Source organism: Phyllostomus hastatus, unplaced genomic scaffold (genome assembly GCF_019186645.2).
Source record: "Phyllostomus hastatus isolate PE091 unplaced genomic scaffold, TTU_PhHast_1.1 phas_contig_209, whole genome shotgun sequence".
Taxonomy (NCBI): domain Eukaryota; kingdom Metazoa; phylum Chordata; class Mammalia; order Chiroptera; family Phyllostomidae; genus Phyllostomus; species Phyllostomus hastatus.
In genome coordinates, this window is record NW_025333735.1 from 17,119,211 (window position 1) to 17,141,079 (window position 21,869).

Consider the following 21,869-nt stretch of genomic DNA (forward strand, 5'->3'; position numbering starts at 1 on the left):
CAAAAGTATGAAGAGTGAAATGACAACAAACTCACAACTATCAACAACTAAACCCAAAAAAGAAAAAAAAAAAACTAAGCAAACAACTAGAACAGGAACAGAATCACAGAAATGGAAATCACATGGAGGGTTATCAGCAGGAAGGGGGAGTATGGGGGGAAAAGTACAGGGAATAAGTAGCATAAATGGTAGGTAGAAAATTGACAGGGGGAGGTTAAGAATAGTATAAGAAATGTAGAAGCCAAAGAACTTATATGTACAACCCATGGACATGAACTAAGGAGGAGGGGAATGCAGGTGGGAGGGGATGTGCAGGGCAGAGGGGAATGGAGGGGGAATGGGACAACTATAATAGCATAATAAATAAAATATATTTTTTAAAAATGGGAAAAAAGAAAAAACCTAGAAATCATTCAAGGTACTAACTCTCTCTAGCACCATCACATCAACTTAATTACAAGATTCTCTTCATTCTACTTCCTTAACATGTAAAGGAAGTTTTCTTAAAAAAAAGATATATATATATATATACCCATATAAAAATATATATATATATAACCATAGTGCAATTTTCTACCAAAAGCTCTTGAGTGGATCTTTGTTCCCAGAGTAGACTTTCCCCAGGCACATGGTTTTGAGAATAGTCCCATGGACAGAGTTTGAGTGGGCAAGTAGGAGTTTCTCAGGTACAGAAGTTTGGAAAACAGAGTTTAATCAAAACCTCTCTTAGTGATCACAATCAGCATTAGCATACTAAAGTCTGAGAAGTCTTTCAGTAAAGAAAATTGTTTAAATGTGTGGAATTAGTGTTTTTTAGTTGTCTTATCCTTGACCACTAAATATCTCTTAATTTTCAATAGAGTATTTAATAAAATATATTTTTGAGTATTTAGAGTATTATATAAAATATATATTGATTGTTTGACTAAAAAATGGAATGGTCTGTAAAGCCATTCATTCAGAAGACATTTTCAAATTTGTCAGCTATTGTATTTATCAATCAATCAATTTAATTCAAGAAATATTATTGACAAGCTACAATGTCATGTGCTAAGTATACAGTGGTGAGCAACTAGACATGGTTGTTATCCTCAAGTATTTACTTATAGTTTCCAAAATTTATGACCTTTTTTATTTCTCCAAGCATTTGAACATGCCATACCTACTACCTGGAAATACCTTCTCCCATCTTGACAAACTCTAACAAACTCTTCCTTGTTCTTCAGCTGCTTACATCCTAAATTATGAGTTCCTTGGCCATATAAGTACCTTATTCATTTTTATTTTCCTATGCTTAGCACTGTACCTGACATATAGTTCTACTTAATAAATGCATATTGTTAATAAACAGAAAAATGACTTGATATTAAAATTGCTTATTTTAATATTTTAATAAATCAGCTTAAAATTCTAAATTAAAACATGTATTTTTGCAATAATGATTTCAAGTGTAAAATGTTAATAATTTATTACTTTAAAAAGATGCTTATAAGTGTCTTTTTCTAAATTTCATCTACTGACTTGTCATGAAGTTGTTTTGCATAAATTGCAGGTACACCTGTCATGTTCTTAATTGTACATAAAGTACTAATTTGAAAGAGTTTCAAAAATTTGTGTTACATGGAAATTGAAGTAAAATAGCAATTAAAAACTTCAGTTAAATTTTAAATGATCCAATCTTAGTAAAACACAAATATACAGTAAAATTACTTATTAACATAAACTCCAAGTGTCACGAATGTTCACTTTTTTATATTTTGTATGCTGGCTAAAGCTAAATGTAACCAACATGATTTGTCAATAGGTTGAGAAGTAGGAAAGCCAAGTTCATCTTTTACACCAACAGTAGAAAATATGCTAGTTTTTTATAGATCATACATGGTTGATTGTTACCTGAATCAATTTTAGTCAAATGTCAACAAGTGGGTCATTCCAGTGAGTGGGACCAAAAAAATAGAAGATGTTTATAGAGAAAAATCTATATGTCAATGAAGGTAAAGAAAAAAAACATGGTATAAATGGGGAAAAATAAACTTGAAGGTAAGGAAAGAGGCTAGAGATTGGCAAAAGACTGGCAACTACAGAAGTAGGTGACAAATACATGAGGGTCAGTATACCATACTATCTATATTCATGTATAAATTTTTCCATAATAAAGTTTAAAAAGAGGAAGAAAGGGAAGAGGGAAAGAAGGAAGGAAGGTAGGTAAATAGACATAAAGGAAAGAAAGGAAGACAGAAAGGCAAATAGGGAAGACAGAAGAAATTAAGACACAAAAATAGAGAAATGGTATAATGAAAAGAGATAAAATTAAACAGGTATAAGAGAAGAAAAATATCTTCTAAACAAGCGGGACTACCTCATGAAAGCATTTTTGTTAGCTCATGATTCAGTACATTTGATCATTTGGGTCCCTTTGGAATATGATAATGGCTAGTATGTATAGAACACTTACTTGTGTGCTATAGGCTTTATGTATTATCACACTTAGTCTTCACAAAGACCCCATGAGATTAGTACTATTACTATCCATATTGATGGATGAGAAAATGAAACTTAGAGAAGTGTGCATTGCCTAAGTTCTCACCATCGATAAAAGGCAGTGCCAAATTTCAAGCCAAAAATGCCTGAGTGCAAAGACAGAGTTTTCACATGCTGTTGTATGTTGAACATACAGCTCATTTTCACATCTTGCTTATATTTTGATTTAGGCTGATCCAAGGCAGTCACAGTAAAGTGTTGGAATAATTGAAGTGTCTGGGGCCAGACTGTGAGCTATAACTTACTTTAGAAAAGAAATCATTTTTACTTTCAAATTAAAACCCATTTATTTATATATTAATTAGCCCAAGAGAATATTTTCAAATGGTGTTATATTTAAAAAGGAATAGGTATCACCTTGCCTGGTGAGGCTCAGTGGATTGAATGCCAGCCTGTGAACCAAAGGGTCACCAGCTCGATTCCCAGTCAGGACAAAAGCCTGCATTGTGGGCCAGGTCCCCAGTTGGGGGGGTGGGGGGGTGGTGTGAGAGTCAACCGTACAGTGATGTCATTCTGCTTCTCTTTCTGTCTCTCTTCCCCTCTCTCTAAAAATAAATAAATAAATACATATCTTTTTTTAAATGTATAGGTACCTGTTGCAGATATTCTATTTTAAGAAACAATATCTTTTTTAATGTATGCCAAGTATAGATTTCACTTCAAAATTGAAATGTGCATTACTTCTACATAACTAATCTTCAATTAAACTTTGAGCCCCCATTCCACAATGGGTAGACACCAATTTTTTTCAGATAAGTTTGGTGTCTCCCATGCCTGTCTTCTGGCTGCATCTACTACATTCAGGGTAGCATGGCAGTTCTTAAAGGGACCGGTAAAAGGATATGTCTGATCCTTGAAAGCCATTAAAAATGCACAATGACACCCCATGAGACAATGCTGCTTGATATTCAGTGTCTGGCACATATGGATCTCTGCAACTTTCCTTCATGGTCAAATTACAAAGCTTTTCCAAGTCCTGAGAATGCTCAGTGGCTTCTCTGCCCTTCTTCAAAGTTTCTTCACTACTCTGGAGAAACACGAAACTCAAAGGGACTGTCTAAAGCTCTCCCATAAAATTATCAAGCAACTATTTCAACTGTACAGCACCCCATATCTGCTAGATAATGGAAATTATGCAATCTCATTAGCTCCTCGCACCATACCCAGGGATGAGTGCTCTCTCTTCTGCCTGTTATATCAGCACAATCTCCACATTTCAGTCCAGGGTTGAACTGAGAAGGGCACAAGGGCATTTCACAGAGATCCCTAGCAATCCAAGAAAACCTCTCTAGACTCCAGTCATGGGAACTATTGGTTCTCACTGAAAACATATTCTTCTACAAGTGCTTGTTTATCAAGAGCCTGAATTTTAGACAAGTGTTTGAGTCTGTGTTGTATTTTCCCTTTCCAAAGTAAGGAAAGTAGGATTCCTTAGCTGTCTGGGTTGGGTAAAAGCCTGCAGAATTATTTTAAAAATACACAGGAGAAAAAATCTTAATATTTCAAAATATTCATGCCATACAGAAAAAAAAGCTTTGCTCTGTATATAAACTATATCACTGTTCATTGATCACCAACTTAAAAGCACATAATATTCTTAAATTTAATTCAAGCTCTTCCTGTGTAAATGACAGAAAAGAACTGTAGAGCATAAAAAGTATAATTCAGTAACACACTCTCAATAATGGAGGTGATCTACAGTGTCATGATGTACTAACTCATTCTGCTGCAGTTCTTGTTGCTTTAGTTAATAGTGTGAAAAGGTACATATGCATATATGTATATTATATGTATTAAATATTTTAATTATTAAATATCTGATATGTGCCAAGTACTTTGCAAGGCACTAGCAATATAAAAATAACTTCAGAGACTTCTACCTTCTGTTTTGTGATATATACAACCCAAGAGAATGTTTCTCCCACCATAATAATAAAAAAGAATTGAATTGCCTTCAAATTTATTACCTTTTTCCCAATCCAATATAGATAACATTTCAGGACCACCAACACTAACTGATCCAACATCTGTGGAGAGAGGGAATATAAGCAGTCATTTACCTGCAGTAAATACAACCAAATACCAAAAAAGAACAGTTTACCTTGAATAATTGAGAGGTAAGTAAAAACTATGCACAAAACTGGTGAACAGTGTGAGCCCCTTAGAGACTACAGAAATGGAAGGAGTTTTAGCTCTCTTGCAAGCTTTTGCTCCATGAAGCCCATGGAGCACTCACACAGCAGATCAGAAATATTCCTAAGAAAATGTCTATTGTGTTTCAGACCTAGGGAAGGAGGACAACAGCCATGCTGAAGGGGCAAGAGACTCGACATGGAAACTTCTCCCCTATCTCCCTTATGGAAAAAAACACTTGGTGTGTGAGAAGGGCAGCAAACATTGTTACCCTCAAGACAGTGGTAAAAACTCATTGCATCTGGAGGAAGGGACAGAAGAAAAAATATATATGCTATTAATGAATGAGCAGTTGAACTGAGAAGTCCATGCCTGCAAGAACAAGGGACAAAGTATTCCCTATAGCTAAGCTAACAAGCTCTGGGTAAACACAGAAGAATACTGCCAAGAGAACGACAGGACAGACACAAGGGCAAGCAAGAAACCCTATCAGAGGCATGACATAAAGGAACAATAACAGCGTAAGATCTAACAGACATGCTACAATAAATCCACCCTAAACCCAAAAGTGTCATTAGAGGATTTGAAACCTGTGGTACCATGTGGGCCACAACAGAAACAACTAACCTCAAACCAAGTTAACTCCCTAATTACATTAACTCAAATTTGCAAATTAAAGGCCTGAAAAAATAGTATGTTAATTTCTAACCATAAAATCCATTAATCTCTATTATCCTACCTATGATGTTTGACTTTTAATTTATTTTTTAAATTTGTTTATAGTTGTTCAATTACAGTTGTCCCCATTTTTCCCTCATTGCTCTCCTCTACCCTGCCCATTCCCCTGTCTCACACTCAATTCTCCCTGCACCCCTCTTTGTCCTTGTCCATGGGTCCTTTATACATGTTCCTTGACTAGACCCTTCCCCTTATCTCCCTTTCCCAATATCTCCCTCCACACTCACCTCTGGTCACTGTCAGTTTGTTCTTTATTTCCACATCTCCAGTTCCATTTTGCTTGCTTGTTTGTTTTGTTGATTAGTTTCCACTTATAGGTGAGATCATATGGCATTCGTCTTTTACTGCCTGTCTTATTTCACTTAGTATAATACTTTCTAGTTCCATCCTTGCTGACACAAGGATAAGAGCTCCTTCTTTCTTTCTACTACACAGTATTGCAATGGGTAAATGTACCACAGTTTTTTGATCCACTCATTTACTGATGGGCACTTAGACTGTTTCCAGCACTTGGCTATTGTAAATTGTGCTGCTATGAACACATGGGTGCATATGTTCTTCTCTCCCCTGTGAGCACTGTCAGCCTGTCCTCTATTTCAGTGTCTTTGGTTATATTTTGCTTGTTTCTTTGTTTTGTTGTTTAGGTTCCTGTTAAAGGTGAGATCATATGGTATTTGTCTTTCACTGCCTGGCTTGTTTCACTTAACATAATGTTTTCCAGCTCCATCCAAGTTATTGCAAAGGGTAGGAGCTCCTTCTTTTTTTCTGCTGCATGATATCCATTCTATAAATGTACCACAGTTTTTTGATCCACTCATTTACTTAGGGCACTTAGGCTGTTTCTAGCACTTGGCTATTGTTAATTGTGCTGCTATGAACATAGGGGTGCATAGGTTCTTTTGGATTTGTGTTTCAAGGTTCTTAGGGTATAATCCCAGCAGTGGAATCACTGGGTCATAAAGCAGTTCCATTTTTAGTTATCTGAGGAAATTCCATACTGCTTTCCACAGTGGCTGCATCAGTCTGCATTCCCACCAACAGTGCACTAGGGTTCCCTTTTCTTCACATCATCACCAGCACTTGTTGTTTGTTGATTTGTTAACGATGGCCATTCTAAGCAGTGTGAAGTGGTATCTAATTGTGGTTTTAATTTGCATCTCTCTCGTGGGTAGTGATGTTTGGCATCCTCTCATATGTCTTTGGGCCCTCTGTATGTCTTCCTTGAAGTGTCTATTCAATTCCTTTTCCCATTTTTTAACTGGTTTGTTTGTCTTCCTGGAGTGGACTCCTATGGGTTCTTTATGTATTTTGAAGATCAAATCCTTGTCCAAGGTATCACTGGCAAATATATTTTCCCATATGGTTGGTTCTCTTTTCATTTTGATGATGGTTTCTTTAGCCAGGCAGAAGCTTTTTAATTTGATGCAGTCCCATTTGTTTTCTTTCCCCTATATCCCTTGCTCTAGGAGACATATTGGTGAAAATAGTGCTTGTGTGAGATATCTGAAATTTTCCTGCCTATGTTCTCCTGTAGGACTTTTATGGTGTCGCAACTTATATTTAAAAATTCATCGATCTTAAGTTTATTTTGTGTATGGTGTAAGTTGGTGGTCTTGTTTCTTTCCTTGTTTCCTTCCTTCCTTCCTTCCTTCCTTCCTTCCTTCCTTCCTTCCTTCCTTCCTTCTTTCTTTCCTTCTTTCCTTCCTTCCTTCCTTCCTCTTTCTTTCTTTCTTTCTTTCTTTCTTTCTTTCTTTCTTTCTTTCTTTCTTTCTTTCTTCCTTTCTTCCTTTCTTCCTTTCTTCCTTTCTTCCTTTCTTTCTTTTTCTTTCTTGCATGTACTCATCCAGATCTCCTGAACCATTTGTTGAAGAGGCTATTTTTACTCCATTTTATGCTCCTGCTCCCTTTGTCAAATATTAATTGAGAGACATTTCTGGACTCTCTATTCTGTTCCATTGATCTATATGTCTTTCCTTATGTCAGTACCAGACTGTTTTGATTACAGTGGCCTTGTAATAGTTTGATATCAGGTATTGTGATTTCTTCTACTTTGTTCTTTTTTCTCAAGATTGCTGAAACTATTCAGGGTCATTTATAGTTCCATATAAATGTTTGAAATATTTGTTCTATATCTGTGAAAATAAGTCATTGGCATTTTAATAGGGGTTTCATTGAATCTGTAAAATGCTTTGGGTAGTATGGACATATTAATTACGTAAATTCTTCTAATCCTTGAGCATGAGTTATGCTTCCATTTGTTTGTGTCTTCCTTAATTTCTTTCTTCACTGTTGTCTAGTTTTCTGAGTATAGGTCTTTTACCTCCTTGGTTAGGTTTATTCCTAGGTACTTTATTTTTCTTGTTGCTATAGTAAATGAGATTTTTTCCTAATTTATGTTTATGATATTTCATTATTGGTATACAAAAATACATTCTATTCTGAATATTGACTTTGTATCTTGCTGTTTTGACAAATTCATTTATTAGGTAGAGTAGGGAGTCTATAGAGTTTTCTATGTACACTATCATGTCATCTGTAAACAATGACAGTTTTACTTCCTTGTTTCCTATTTGGATGCCTTTTATTTCTGTTTCCTGTCTCATTGCTGTGTCTAGAACTTCCAATATGTGTTGAATAGAAGTGGTGAAAGCAGGCACCCTTGTCTTTTTCCTGTTCTTAGTGGGAAAGCTTTTAGGTTTTGCCCATTGAGTATGATGTTGGCTGTAGATTCCTTGTATGTGGTCTTTATTACATTGAGACACACTCCCTCTATTCCTACTTTGCTGAGTATTTTTATCATAAATGAGTGCTGTACTTTATCAAATGTTTTTTCAGCATCTATTGATATGGTCATGTGATTTTTATCTTTCCTTTTGTTTTATGTTATGTATTAGATTTATTGATTAGGGAATATTGTAGCATCCATATATCCCTGGAATGAATCCCACTTGATCATGGTGTATGATCTTTTTAATGTATTGCTGGATATGGTTTGCTAATATTTATTGAGGATTTAGCATATATGTTCATCAGAGATGTTGGCCTATAGTTTTCTTTCTTTGTTGTGTTTTTATGTGGTTTGGTGTTAGGAAGATGCTGTCCCCATAAAAAGAGTTTGAGAGTCTTCCCTTTTTTGGATTTTTTGGAATAGTTTGAGAAGGATAGGGGTTAGCTCTTCCTTAAATGTTTCATAAAACTCTCCTGTGAAACCAACTGATCCATGGCTTTTGCGTGCCAGAAGTTTTTGATTACTACTTCAATTTCACTAGCTGTTACCAGATCTGTTCAGGTTCTGCTTCTTCTTGATTGAGTTTTGAAAAAATTATACATTTTTAGAAATTTGTCCATTTCACCCAGGTTTTCAAATTTCAGTGCCACAATATCCTTGTTGATTCTTTGGGAGATCTATCCATTTTTAACAGTGGGATGTTAGAAACCCCTACCAGAAGTGTGTTGTTGTCTATATCTTTCTTGAAGTCCTCCAAGATTTTCCTTATACATTTGGGCGCTCCTATGTTGGATGCATGTATGTTTACAATCTTTGACTTCTTGATGGATTCTCCCCTTGAATATTTTGAAGTGATTTTCTGGTTCTCTTTTTATGGCCCTTGTTTTTAAATCTATTCTTTCTGATATAATTATTGCAACCTTTGCTCTTTTTTCCTATCTATTTGCTTGGAATATCTTTTTCCAACCATTTACTTTCAGTCTGTGTAGGTCTTTTGTTCTCAAATTGATCTCTTGTAGGCAGCATTTGTGTGGGTCATGTTTTCTTAACAGACCTGTTTCTTAAAAGACCTGTGTCTCTTAATTGAAGCATTTAATACATTTACATTTGAGGTTGTTATTGATAGGTACTTATTCATTGCCATTTTTCCCCTTTGTACCTATGTTCCTCTTTCTCTCACTCCTTTCCTTCATCTTCTTAAAGAAGTCCTGTTAGCATGTCTTGCAATGCTGGTGTGGCGAAGGTATATTCTTTTAGCCTCTTTTTGTCTTGGCAACTCCTTATTGCCTCCCATTTTAGACAAGAGCCTTGCTAGGTAGAACAGTCTTGGTTATAGGCCTTTGCTTTTAATTACTTGGAACATTTCTTGCCATTTGCTTCTGGCTTGTAGTGTTTCTGTTGAGAAATCAGCTGCTAGCTTTATTGGGGCTCCCTTGTATATTGCTTCCTGTTTACCCCTTCCTGCCTTTAAGATTATCTCTTTGTCTTGAATTTTGCATTTGTAATTGTGATATATGTCTTGAAGTAGGCCTCTTTGGGTTGATCTTGATTGGAACCCTCTATGCTTCTTAAACCTGTGTGACTTTTTCTCTCATCAAATTAGGGAAATTTTCCATTATTACTTCTTCAAACAGGTTTTCTATCCCTTGCTCCTCTTCTCCTTCTGTCATCCCTGTTATATGGATATTATTACATTTCATGTTGTCCAACAGCTCCCTTAACCCCTCTTCATTCTTTCCGAGTCTTTTTTTCCTTTTTTTGCTCTTTCTGGGAATTTTTTCTACCTTGTCCTCTAACTCACTGATTGAATCCCCTGGTTCATCTAGCCTGCTTTTGATTACTTCTACTGTGTTCTTCAATTCAGAAATTGTATTCTTCATTTTCTCCTTGCTCTTATTGGTAGTTTCTATGTCCTTTTTCATGATGATGTAGTCTGCAGTAAGTTCCTTGTAGTGTCCCACTAGTTCTTGATAATTCTCACTGAGCTCATTGAGCTTCCTTATGACCATTGTTTTGAACTCAGTGTCTGATAGTTGACTTACCTTTATTACATTTAGCATTCTCTCTAAGGGTTTCTCCTTTCCTTTCTTTTGGAGGTTGTTTCTTTGTCTCCCCATTTTAGGGGAGACTCTTCTTGTTTGTGTCTGCTTCTCAAATTGATCTGCTTTGACTCCCTGACTTTGTGGTATGAACTTCTATGGTAGGATACCTGTGGGATTCAGTGGTGCAGTCTCCTTGATCTCCTGAACTTAATGCTCTTGGGATGCCCTTTATGCTGTTTATGTTGGCTCTCTGGATGTAATTGGGTTTTAATTATTGTTGGGTCATTCTTTGGTGGGTCCTTCCCTCCAGCTGGCTGACTGAGGGTCTCTCCACCCACCACGTCTTGTATGCTGTTGTGAAGGTGCTCACAGAACAAAAACACAGCCCAGGAAACAAACCCATGCCTGTAAAAATAACTCCCACCTACAATCCCACTATAAACAGCAAATGAACCAGTATTAATAAAGGTGTGAAGAGAGTAAGACTATTATAAGAAAGGAGAAGTGAATATGAGATGACTAACTGAAAGGAAAATTATTTTGAAAGGGTTGAGGAAGGAGCACTAATAAAACTAGAGAATTAGAGCAATGTGAAGAAAGTAAAATTTACATCATAAATAAAAAAGGGAATGAAGAAGGTGAAATGGAGTAGGAGAAGGGGAGCATATAGTATTATGTTTAAATGGAAAATAAAAAACTAAAGTAAGAAAGAGAAATAAAAAGGAAAAGATGGGAAATAAATAATAAAAAAAGAAACAAATTAGAGATAAAGATCCACCACAGCTCTATCAAAAACAAATGAGCTAAGATTAATATAGGTGAGATGGGAATAAGAGGGGGGAAAAGAAAGAAAAGTTTCAGAAATGTCTAGAGGAAAGGGAAGTAATTTTGAGACAATAGAGGGAGAGGGACTACTAAGAGCAAGGAACAAAAACCAGGCTAAGAAAGGGGAAAATTAAAATTTGAGATGAAAAGAAAAGAAAAGAAAAGAAAAGAAAAGGTAGGGTGAAAGAAAAAAGTAGAAAAAAAAACAGACTAAGACAGGGAAAAGTTAAATTTTGAGACAAAAAAAAGAACAGGCAGGATGAAGGCAGAAAGGAATAGGAGAGGAGAACAGTAAAAATTGAGATCTGAAATACAAGAATAGTGAAGACAAAGAGATAAAATTGAAAAAATGAAATAACAACTACCTATCCACAACCAATGAGAAAAGGTTGCTAAAGGTGAAGAGAGAACATGGGTATTTTAAGAGAGGGAAAAAGAATGTGAAATGACCATTGACAGGAAAATCAGGTTTAAAAGTCTGGATGGGGGAAAAAATAGAGTGCAAAATGTAAACAGGTTGTAGCAAAAGAGAAAACAAAATTTAAAATGAAAATAATACGAGGAAAGAAGGTAAAATGGGGTAAGAGAAAGGATGAGAAAAATATGAGAATTGAAATAAACTATAATATAAAATCTAGTGGCTTAATATGCACAAACTTGAAGGACAAAAAGTGAATGTTAAAAAAACTATGCAAGAAAGAAAATACCATGAATCATGGAGAAGACCACAGTGGATTTCACCTCAGCAGTATCTGATATTTACCACTGTTTGTTCTTTCTGGATCCACCTCTGATGATATCAAGTGATGTCCGAGTCTGGCCTTAGGCAGCCTGCTCGAGACTACCAGAGATCTACCGTCAGTGACTGACTCCTTCAGTTGTTAATTTAGTCACTCTGCAACCAGCAGTCAGACTTAAGCACCACAGTGCAGGGCAGAGTGTCTCCTGGGGCTATTGCTTTCACTCAGGCTGATGCCACTCAGAGCTCTGAGAGTGGTCTGCCTGAGCAAGATGATTCTTGCAGCATGGGGGATGACTCAGCACCAGGATCCTGGTGGCTGCTCTCTCAGTTCTCTCCCCAAAGCCACCATCCCCAGTCTCTCCTCAAGCTTCTGTTGTCCACTCTGCACACCCCCCTTTACTAGAGCCCAGGGTAAGTGTCTGCAAAGGAAAATTTATGCCTTGGCCCTTTAAATGGCTCTTTGCATATCTCCAGCCATCCATCTCTGGCAGAGAGCAACCCTGCAGCTTTTGGCTGTTGGTTGTTATCTGTGCACTTTGCGGGCTCTGATGCTATAGGGTGGGAAGCCCACCGTGGGGTTTAGACCTCATACTTCTCAAGGGGAACCACCCCTACAGCTGCTGAGATATCCTTTCAGCACTTCAGCTGCTGCCAGTGGGGGCCTAGCCAGCCCTTTTGTGTCCCCTCCACACTCCCTACTAGTTACATTGTATTGAAGCTGTTTCTTCTGTCTCTCCATGGTTATAAAGGTTCTCTCTTGCTATTGTTCAGTTGTTTATTCCAGATAATTTCTCCACAATTTAGTAGCAATTCCAGGTTGGTCCTGGGAGGAGGTTAGTGTAACTTCCACTCATTCCTCCACCATCTTGGATCTACAATCGGTGCTTCACTTTTAATTTAAAAAAAAAAAAGGAGTGCGAAACACACAAAAAGGCGAGGAAAACTACACCCAAAAAACAAAGCAATCATCAGTATTAGATTCAGATATGATACAGGTATTTGAAATTATCTAAGATTAATATGTTAAAGGTTGTATGGGAAAAGGTTGAAAACATAAAAGATCAAATGGGAAACTTTAGCAGAGACAAGAAAACTATATGAAAGAATCAAAGGAAATATTTAAAGTGAAAAAAACAATAACAGATGAAGAATATCTTTGATTAGTTGAACACTAGACTTGACACACTGAAGGAAAAAAAATCAGTGAATATAAAGCTTGGCAAACAAAAGTTATCCATACTGAAAAAAGAGAGAAAGAAGAGTTGTGGGGTGTGCAGTAGGAGAGGGATTCAGAACTGAATATCTAAGAGATGTGTAACAATATCAAATAGCCTAATATACATGAAATTAATGTCCTAGAAAGAAAAAGAGAGACAAGAGAGATAGACTGAGGCAGAAAAATTATTTGACGATATAGTATCCAAGAATTTTCTAAAACTAATGACATATCACCAAACACATTCAAGAAGTTTAGGGACTACCAAGCAGGATAAAAACCACAACAAAATAAAATAAGTATATCATATCCAAATTGCTGAAAAGTAAAACAAAGAAAAATCTTTCTCTGCTAGAGAAAAAATTATAAATGTATTTTATGTATTAGGAATATATATTTCTTGGTTGTTTAATTTAAGAAAATTTCAACAGAGATTACATACAGAAGGATGAGGCTAAGTATTACATAAAATTCCTCATCAGAAGCTGAGCAAGTTAAAACATGCACGTCCAAAATGACACCATTAAAGCCCTGAAAGAAAAAAAGGATCTGTCAGTCTAGAATTCTATTGTTTTAAAAATGAAAGAAAAAGAAAACTTTCTTCAATAAATCAAAACTTGGGGAACTTGTCTCCAGAAGACTACAAGAAATGTTAAAAGAAATTCTCCAGGCAGAATGATTATGTCACATTTAATATGGGATCTACACACATACACACACACACACAAAGAATAAAACACTGGTAACAGATTAAAGATAAAATATTTTTCTTAATTTAATTGCTCTAAAAATGTGATTGTCCAAAGCAAAAACAGTTATAATGTATTTTGTGTTTGTACCATATGTAAAAGAAAAATATATAAAAACAACGCATAAAAATAGAAGAGATACATCAAGTGATATTATTTGAAAGCAGGATGTCAAGAAAAGGATGAAAGGCAGACTGTGACAAATGAATCTAATTTTACTACAGATGAATCTTGTAGCTACAAAAATAATAGGGAAAAGGTGCTGAACTAAATAATTTAGAAAACAGGTTTTTGACATAATACTCTATGGCTAAAGGCAAAAGAAACTAACACTACCCTATAGTGGTAAATTTATTTTTCACAAAGGTATGTGTTACCAGTTCTCAAAGTTCTTTAGTTGTACACTAGGGCTGAACAAATCCAACACAGATTCTGGCAGCAGTATGCTTGCTTGAGTGTGGTTGGTAGGGTAATAATATGGTTGTAATAATTTATAGCTTTAATTTGAATATTTTACCTAAAATGTCATATGGTGTGCTTGAGTGTGATATTGTTATGCTACAGAATTACATCTTATGATTTTGTAATAGAAGATTTTAAAATAAAAAAGGGGCATTATTTGTGCCAGTCCCTATATATTATATAAAATGGGAGCCATGTTGAACTAAAAACATTAAAAATAAGAAATAATAGAAGGCTAAAATGAGCACTTTGGGGCAAGACTGAAGTCAGAACTATCAACATGTGGAGGCAGTTTTTAAGAGATGCACACACACACAGAAAGATGTACAAATGTATAATTACATGTATATGCGTGTCACATATTAACTAGTGTAAAGGAGCCAACTGGAGGAGCTCTCAATGACCAAATTTGGAATCTTTTGAAAAACAAAATACATAATAATTATACTGGATTATAAACCAATAATATTTAATCCTAAATCCATAATGATGTAACTAAATAACTGAATAAATAAAGATTAAAATAAGCTCTTCATATATAATAATTCCAATAAAGAAATGTAGGAAGAATGAAAGAAATAAAAAAAATCATCATTATAACACCACAATATTTTGTTTTCAGGAAAAATCCACTAATAGTTAAATTAGTGGGCAAAGTTTAAGAGAAACAGAATACCCACATAGTTTCAAAGTATCTCCTCCATGACACTTAGAAATTACAAAGGGAGAGATTGATGCAGACACCAGCCAGCAGTGTCCACATCATTATGGATGAAAAGAGACATTCACACAGACTACCGAGACCTGTGGAGGAAAAGGGACAGCATGGCTTTTCTCTCAAGGGGACCAAAAGCCTCGGCCTCTGCCATGACAGGCCTTTATTTCTCTTTCTCCGCCCATTACATGATGGTCCTCATTTACTATGCACAGATTCACTTTAGGTGGTTACCTTTTACAGAAAACCAAGGAGCCAATGCCACTAATCACATCACAGAAGAGGGATATTTGCAAATGAAAAGGCAAAAGTGGTTGAACCAGTTACACTCATCCTTGGAAGGTTTAGCATGGATTCTAGGAAATTACTTTGCAGTATATGTCCTCAATTCAGGGTGAGGGAGGTTTTTAGCAAGAACAAGACTCAAAGCAGCCTAGGAGCATTGCAGGCCTGATTCCCCATTGGAGAATCTATCTTTGGGCATGGGTCCTGTGCATCTCCCAGTGGGAGCTGGGCCCACACCATGCAGAATGGTCTTCTGCAAGAAACAGTAGTGTTTGGAGAATCTTGACAGATAGCACTTCTTCAAGGTTAACATCACATAAGTATTTCCACACTGTGACATGCCTATCACAATGTCATGCACTAAGAAGAGTGTATTACCTCCTTCCCAATAATGAATAATCACAAGTTAATGAAGAAGTTAGGTTGCAGGCCAGGTTCCCAGTGGGGGCCACATGAAAGGCAACCACACATTGATGCTTCTCTCCATCTCTTTCTCCCTCCCTTCCCCTCTCTCTAAAAATAAATAAAGTCTTTTAAAAAGTTCTTTTTAAAAATGTTAATATAAAGGGAAGCTTGGTGCAGTTGTAAGTCTATTGTAAATCTAAATATATCTCAAAATTTAAAAGGTGAAAAAATTGATTATTGGGTAGTCCTGATCTCAGTGAACATAGTCTATTTGGAAAGAAAACACACAAAACAATATTTTTATGTGGTGAGTGTAAAGAGAAATACAAGGTATCATGAAAGCCACGGGCTTACTACTGAGCAGATCAAAGACTGTGCCATGAGAAAGCACATGACATTTATGATGAACCTAATAAAATGCCATGTATGGGAGATGAAAGCTTAATTTTCAGAAAGCTTAATTTTTAAAAAACTGTATAAAAAGCTATAAGGTGTCCTAGAAACTTTAAGTGAGTTGATACTGGTGAAACAAAGGCAAAGTGGTAAAACTAGAAATACAGATAAACATTAGACCCTGTGGAATGTGTTCTTTTTTTCTTCCATTTTGTAATTATGAGTAGCAAAAAGGCTTCATATCAGAGACATAATGGAGGCAGTTTTGTGTTTTAGAAACATTTTGATAGTGTTGTGGCAAACAAAATGAAAGCAAAAAGTGTTTGCTTAGTAGTTCAATGTTTATTCTTCCAATTTAACTTTAATCTAAAGTGCTACATTAATGCAATCTATCATACAAATTTTATAGAATCTTAGTGATGGAAATGTTTAAAGTCTTCTAGTGTCATTATATTGATCCTCACTCCTCAAATGAACAACCCAGAAATGTCTATCACTACAGAAAATGCATTTAAAACTCAAATACTGTACCTAATTAATACATCAAAAATATTCTTTATACTTCTTTGTATAACATAATACTGTGTCTCACACTATCATTTGTGTAGGCAATGAATATTTATTGAGCATCCACTGCATGCCAAACACTATTGTAGGTGTTGAAGATTTAAGATTAAAAAAATAGAGATAAATAATAAAAAACCTTCTTCATGGAGCTCATGATCTAGGGATGAGTGGTAAGACTAAAACACAACTAACTAAATTATATATTTACAGTACTGGAAGGTGGCAAGAGCTATGGAGAAACATAAAGGGAGATAAAGGTGATATGAAAATGCTGGAAAGGAAGAGGCTGTGCAATTTTAAATAGGGTGTCTGGTTAGTTCTTATTTAAGAAGTGATATTTGATCAACTCTTGCAAATATCCGAGGGAAGAGCTTTCCTAGTAGTATAAGCAAAAGTTAGGGCAAAAGCTCTGAAGAAGAGGCTGTGCCTGGAATATTCAAGTAAGAACAAGGAGCTCAGTGTGGCTAAATCTGAGCAAAAAGAGAGTAGTATGTCATTTTAAAGAGGAAGCATAGAAGCAAGATATAGGACTTGGCTGGCCATTATAAAAAGTTTAGCTTTTATTTTGAATAAATATTATTGTGAACAGAAAATGACATGATTTGGCTTTAAAAAAAAACACACTCTTGCTTCCATATTGCAAATAGCCCAAATAGGGAATGGCCACAAGGATAAAACCAGAAAAATCAAATAAGAGGGGACTATAGTAATTTAGGAAAGAGACTATGACAACTTGAACCAGAAGGGGAGAAGTGGTCAGATTCTGGACATATTTTGAAGTTAGAGCCATCAGGATTCCCAAATTGAATATGGAACATGAGATAAAAGTCAAAGATAATGTTAAGTTTTCCATCTAAGCAACTGCAAAGATAGGGTTGATGTTAACTGAGATGAAGACAACTGTAGATGGACCAGCTTTAAAGATAAAGGTAAGAGGTTTCATTTTGAACATTTTAAATTCAAACATGTTTACTATTTTTACTACTAGACATCCAAGTATAGATCTCTTATCAGCAATTGGATTTATAAGTCTGGGTTTCTGAAGTGATGTCTGGTCTGGAAATACAATGAAGAGATATCAGTACATAGCATCTGAACCATGATTCTGAATGCATTCACGGAAAGAGAAGGAGTAAGTCTGGGTCAAGTATCAGCACACTTTTCCTCTCAAGAGTCAGATAGGAAATATTTTAAGCTTTGATGAGCATGTGGTTCTCGTAACAATTACTTAACTCACCTATGCAGCTCAAAAGCAGCCATGGATAACATATAAATAAATTGGTTATGTTCAACAAAATAACTGTATTTATTAAAACAGCCACAGGTTGGATTCAGCACACAGGCCCCAGCTTGCTGGTCTAGTTAAACAAGAAGGATCAAGGATGGAGCCCTGGGACACAACTTTCAGAGGTTAAGGAAGAAGAGAACAAGGATCTGGCACAGAAAGTTGAAAAGTAGTAGCCAGAGAGGTAATAGAAAAACAAGGAAAATGTGGTGTTATGAGCAAGAAATGAGGAAGTATTTGATGTTAGAAAAAATGATTCGAGACTATGAAATGCAGCTGATGGTTCATGTAAAATGAGGACCAAGAATTATCAGCAATTTGAGGGTCATTGGGATCTTGGCAAGAACAGTTTTGATAAAGTGATTAGGGGCAAAAGCCTGATGAAGTGCCTTTAAAATAGACTAGGGGTAATGAATATAAAGATATTAAACTCTAGCTAGGAATTTTGTTACAAAAGGAAGAAAAGGTGAAGTTAAGAGTTTCTAGTTAAAATGTGACAAAAAGAGCACATTTTTGTGTTAATAGCAATGACCCAGTAAAGAGGACAAAATTGTTAGTACAGGAGAAAGAGGACAGAATTGCTGGGACCACGTCCTTGAGTAGAAAGAAATAGGATCTAGCCCACAAATAAAGATGCTGTCCTTAGACACAGGTGGGACAGGTCATCTATAATAACATATACAAAGCAAAGTACAGGGTCTGGCAGAAGTAACTCGTGCTTGAGTGTGGTTGGTAGGGTAATGACACAGGTGTAATAATTTATAGTTTTAATTTGAATATTTCATCTAAAATTTTATATGGTGTATTTGAGTATGATATTCTTATGTTACAGAATTACATGCTTATGATTTCATAATAAAAGAGTTTGTAATAAAAAAGGGATGTTATTTGTGATGGACCTTGTATATGAGTAAAGAAAGGGAGGCAGGTAGTTAGATCTGATCATGGGAGATTTTGAAAGCTATTTTCTGAAAATCAACAGCTAAGAGTAAAGATTGTTGAAGGTCTGGAGATTTGAAGAAAAGGAAGGTATGAGATAGTTAACTAAGGAAATGGGAAAGTGACTGGATCAGAAAGTATATTGACAAGTGTAATGCTGCCTGATTGACAGGCAGCATTAAAGGTCCCCATCATGAGTTTCGTGAAAGCAGTCAGCCATGTTCTTTGATTTTTTCCTGCCCTGTTCATACACAGGAGCAAACAGCCATATGTCAGATTTTACCAGTGTTAGAGTTTCACAACAGTGTATGTCAGAGTAAGAAAAAGACTAGAGTATTTACTGTATGTTCAGGGGTGGCCATAATGAATGAAAATAGTAATTAAGCTGTATAAAAAAGGAAAGTGACATCACAAAAGGGTGAGGGACAGTGGAAAGGATAACAGGATCAAAGGATTATAGGTCCCAGTGGGTCTGAAAGATTATTGAATTTGGAGAATTAGATGAAAGAAACTAAAAGAAGAGGAGGTACTGATCAGAGTGGGATGCATGAAAGATTCCAGTGGTCTATAATTCCCAGTACTAACGAAGTCATTGCCTGTTTCACAAGCCCCAGACCTTCTTCCAGGTACTTGATATGCATTCACCCATATGATGTACTTAATATCAATAAGCATGAGAAATCATTGCAATACTGAGTAAAGTAGCAATTGTTGACTTTTCCTCTCCGTGGCCATCCATAAAGTTTTTTTCAGAGGTAATTACTCCAGTTTCTCATTGAACATTGGACAGGCAAAGACACCTTTCTGAAATCTCTAAAGAAGACACTAATCACTTCACAACTTGTATAGAATTGTCTGTTGCCCTTTAAGGCTTCTTCTGATATTATCAAGAATAATATCTGCATCATTTAGAAACAATAAATATAAGTTACACAGCAACACTACTTTGGCTATAAGATGATTTAATGAGTCATCTTGCCTAAGGAGAAAAGAAATATATATATTTTAAAACTTAGAGGAAAGCACAAAATTCAGTAAAATAACTGAAGGGGTTAATTATGTATATATAAAATATAATTACTGAGTTTACCTTCTTAGAATGCACTAAAGTTGTTCTCTAAACCTACCAAACTTCAGAATAATGTTTGCTCTCAGGAGAGTGTTGGGTATTTAGTTGCAGCTCAGTAATGACTAGCTGAGTGAGTAAACAGAAAGTGAGACTGTCCTCCCCCAGAAATCAGTGACCTCCATCCAACATTCAGTTTTTTTTTCATTTTCCTTATGATACAGAATCTGTGAGTTGAGGCTTGTTTTTACCTTTTCCCAGGACTACACTTACACAAGTTTTTCTCCAACTCACATTAGGTAACAGGCTTGCATCATAAATACAATGCTGACAGAACTGTACTATTTATAGTCCTTTGGCTTCAAAAGACATTTCCCTTTTGTTAATTCATTTCCTTTTGGTCCCAATCCTCACCCTTTATGGGACAATGTGTAACAGGGAAAACTCTTCCCCTGATTTGCTCATGCTCAGGAAGGAAGTTAAAAGCCTAGAAAGCTATACTTCATATACCAAGATGATGCCAGCCAAGCCCTGGCAAGAGAACAATTGAACATTCTCAGATTAATTTCATGGCTATTTGTTCCATCCCAAAATCACATCAAGCACGGGCCACCAGGTTGAAATTGCATCACTCTGTCCTTGCTACCCAGGTAAGGGCAGTGAGAAATGAGCATATTCTCCACCATCTAATGATAAATAATGACTTTTCCCTTCACAACTGAGATGCATTTTACAGCATCATCAGAGAAGTCTAATTACCAAACAAAATGATAAGATATATCAGGGCACACAGAGCTTAGATTAAACTCACAAGAAATAGGCATTTGCATCTTTACCATCCATCAATGTCACTACAGTAATAGAAAAGGGGCAACTGGAAGGTGCATAATGAATATTCCATTCAATATTCATTTGGACTGTGAATAACTTAAAGTTTTAAACTGCCCAGTAAAAGATTAAAAGAGAAGGGTGCAAACATGTCTGGCTGCTAAGAAGAACTGGCAAACAAAGTTGGAAAGAAAAATAATAGAGAGAACATTTAACATTAACTGGGTAAAAAATTAAATGCTGTGGGCCCACAAAGACAGGAAGGGAAGTATTTGCTTTTAGGAAGTTGACAGGGCAAATTTGGCTTTCATAAATTTTGATCTGTAATTATCCAGGTAGACTAATATTATGCTTTCTGCAATAAGGTCATTCTTGTAATCACATTTTTTTACAGTAATAGTTCTTTAACCATAAGTGGTGTTTTTCTTTAATATTTACAGTGGTGTTATTTTAATATTCCTGGTTGTGAGCTTATTTCTTGTTTTAGGCCTGCATGACTCACTGAGCTGGGTATTGAATTGAGACTTTGAGTACTACAGATTCTTGTTTATTGAGCTTGACCTTGTCATTCTAATATCCATAAAAAGAAATAATGACTTATTGGGGCAGTGGCAAAGAATTAAAAAAAATTAAATCATAAAAGGAGGTTGAGAGCATGGAGTACAGAGTGGGAACTAATATTCACTGAGTCACTGAGTGCCTACCAAGAACCAGGTGCCATCTAAGTACTAAGAAGTGACATACATAATCTTAATTTATTCAACAACCATGACAGGCTGAAATTAGTACAACCTGATGTAGTAGGCAGTTAGGCAGACTTGAGCAGAGTAGAAACAATAAGCCAAGTACTGAAGCTCACCAGGGTGGAAAGGGTAACACTTCCTCACCTAGCATATAGCTGGTAATGCAGTTTAGACCTCCTGATCTTTCATATTACTGGTCATGAAGTTCACACCTCTCCCTGATTTTTCCTCCCCTGGCATGTCACTAGTCATGTGGAGGAATGAGGAAGCCAGAAAATAGCCTCATACAACTCTCATACAAGCCATTGCCTGACCCCTCCCTTAAGCATTAAGCCTTCAGAGCAATGAGATTCTGGCCCACATCAAATAATCTTAGGAACAAAGCCTCATGCCTGTTTACCACAGAAACAGAGTTTTAGTCAAACTAGAAATAATGATAACATCTAGGCCTCAGCTGTGTCTCAGCT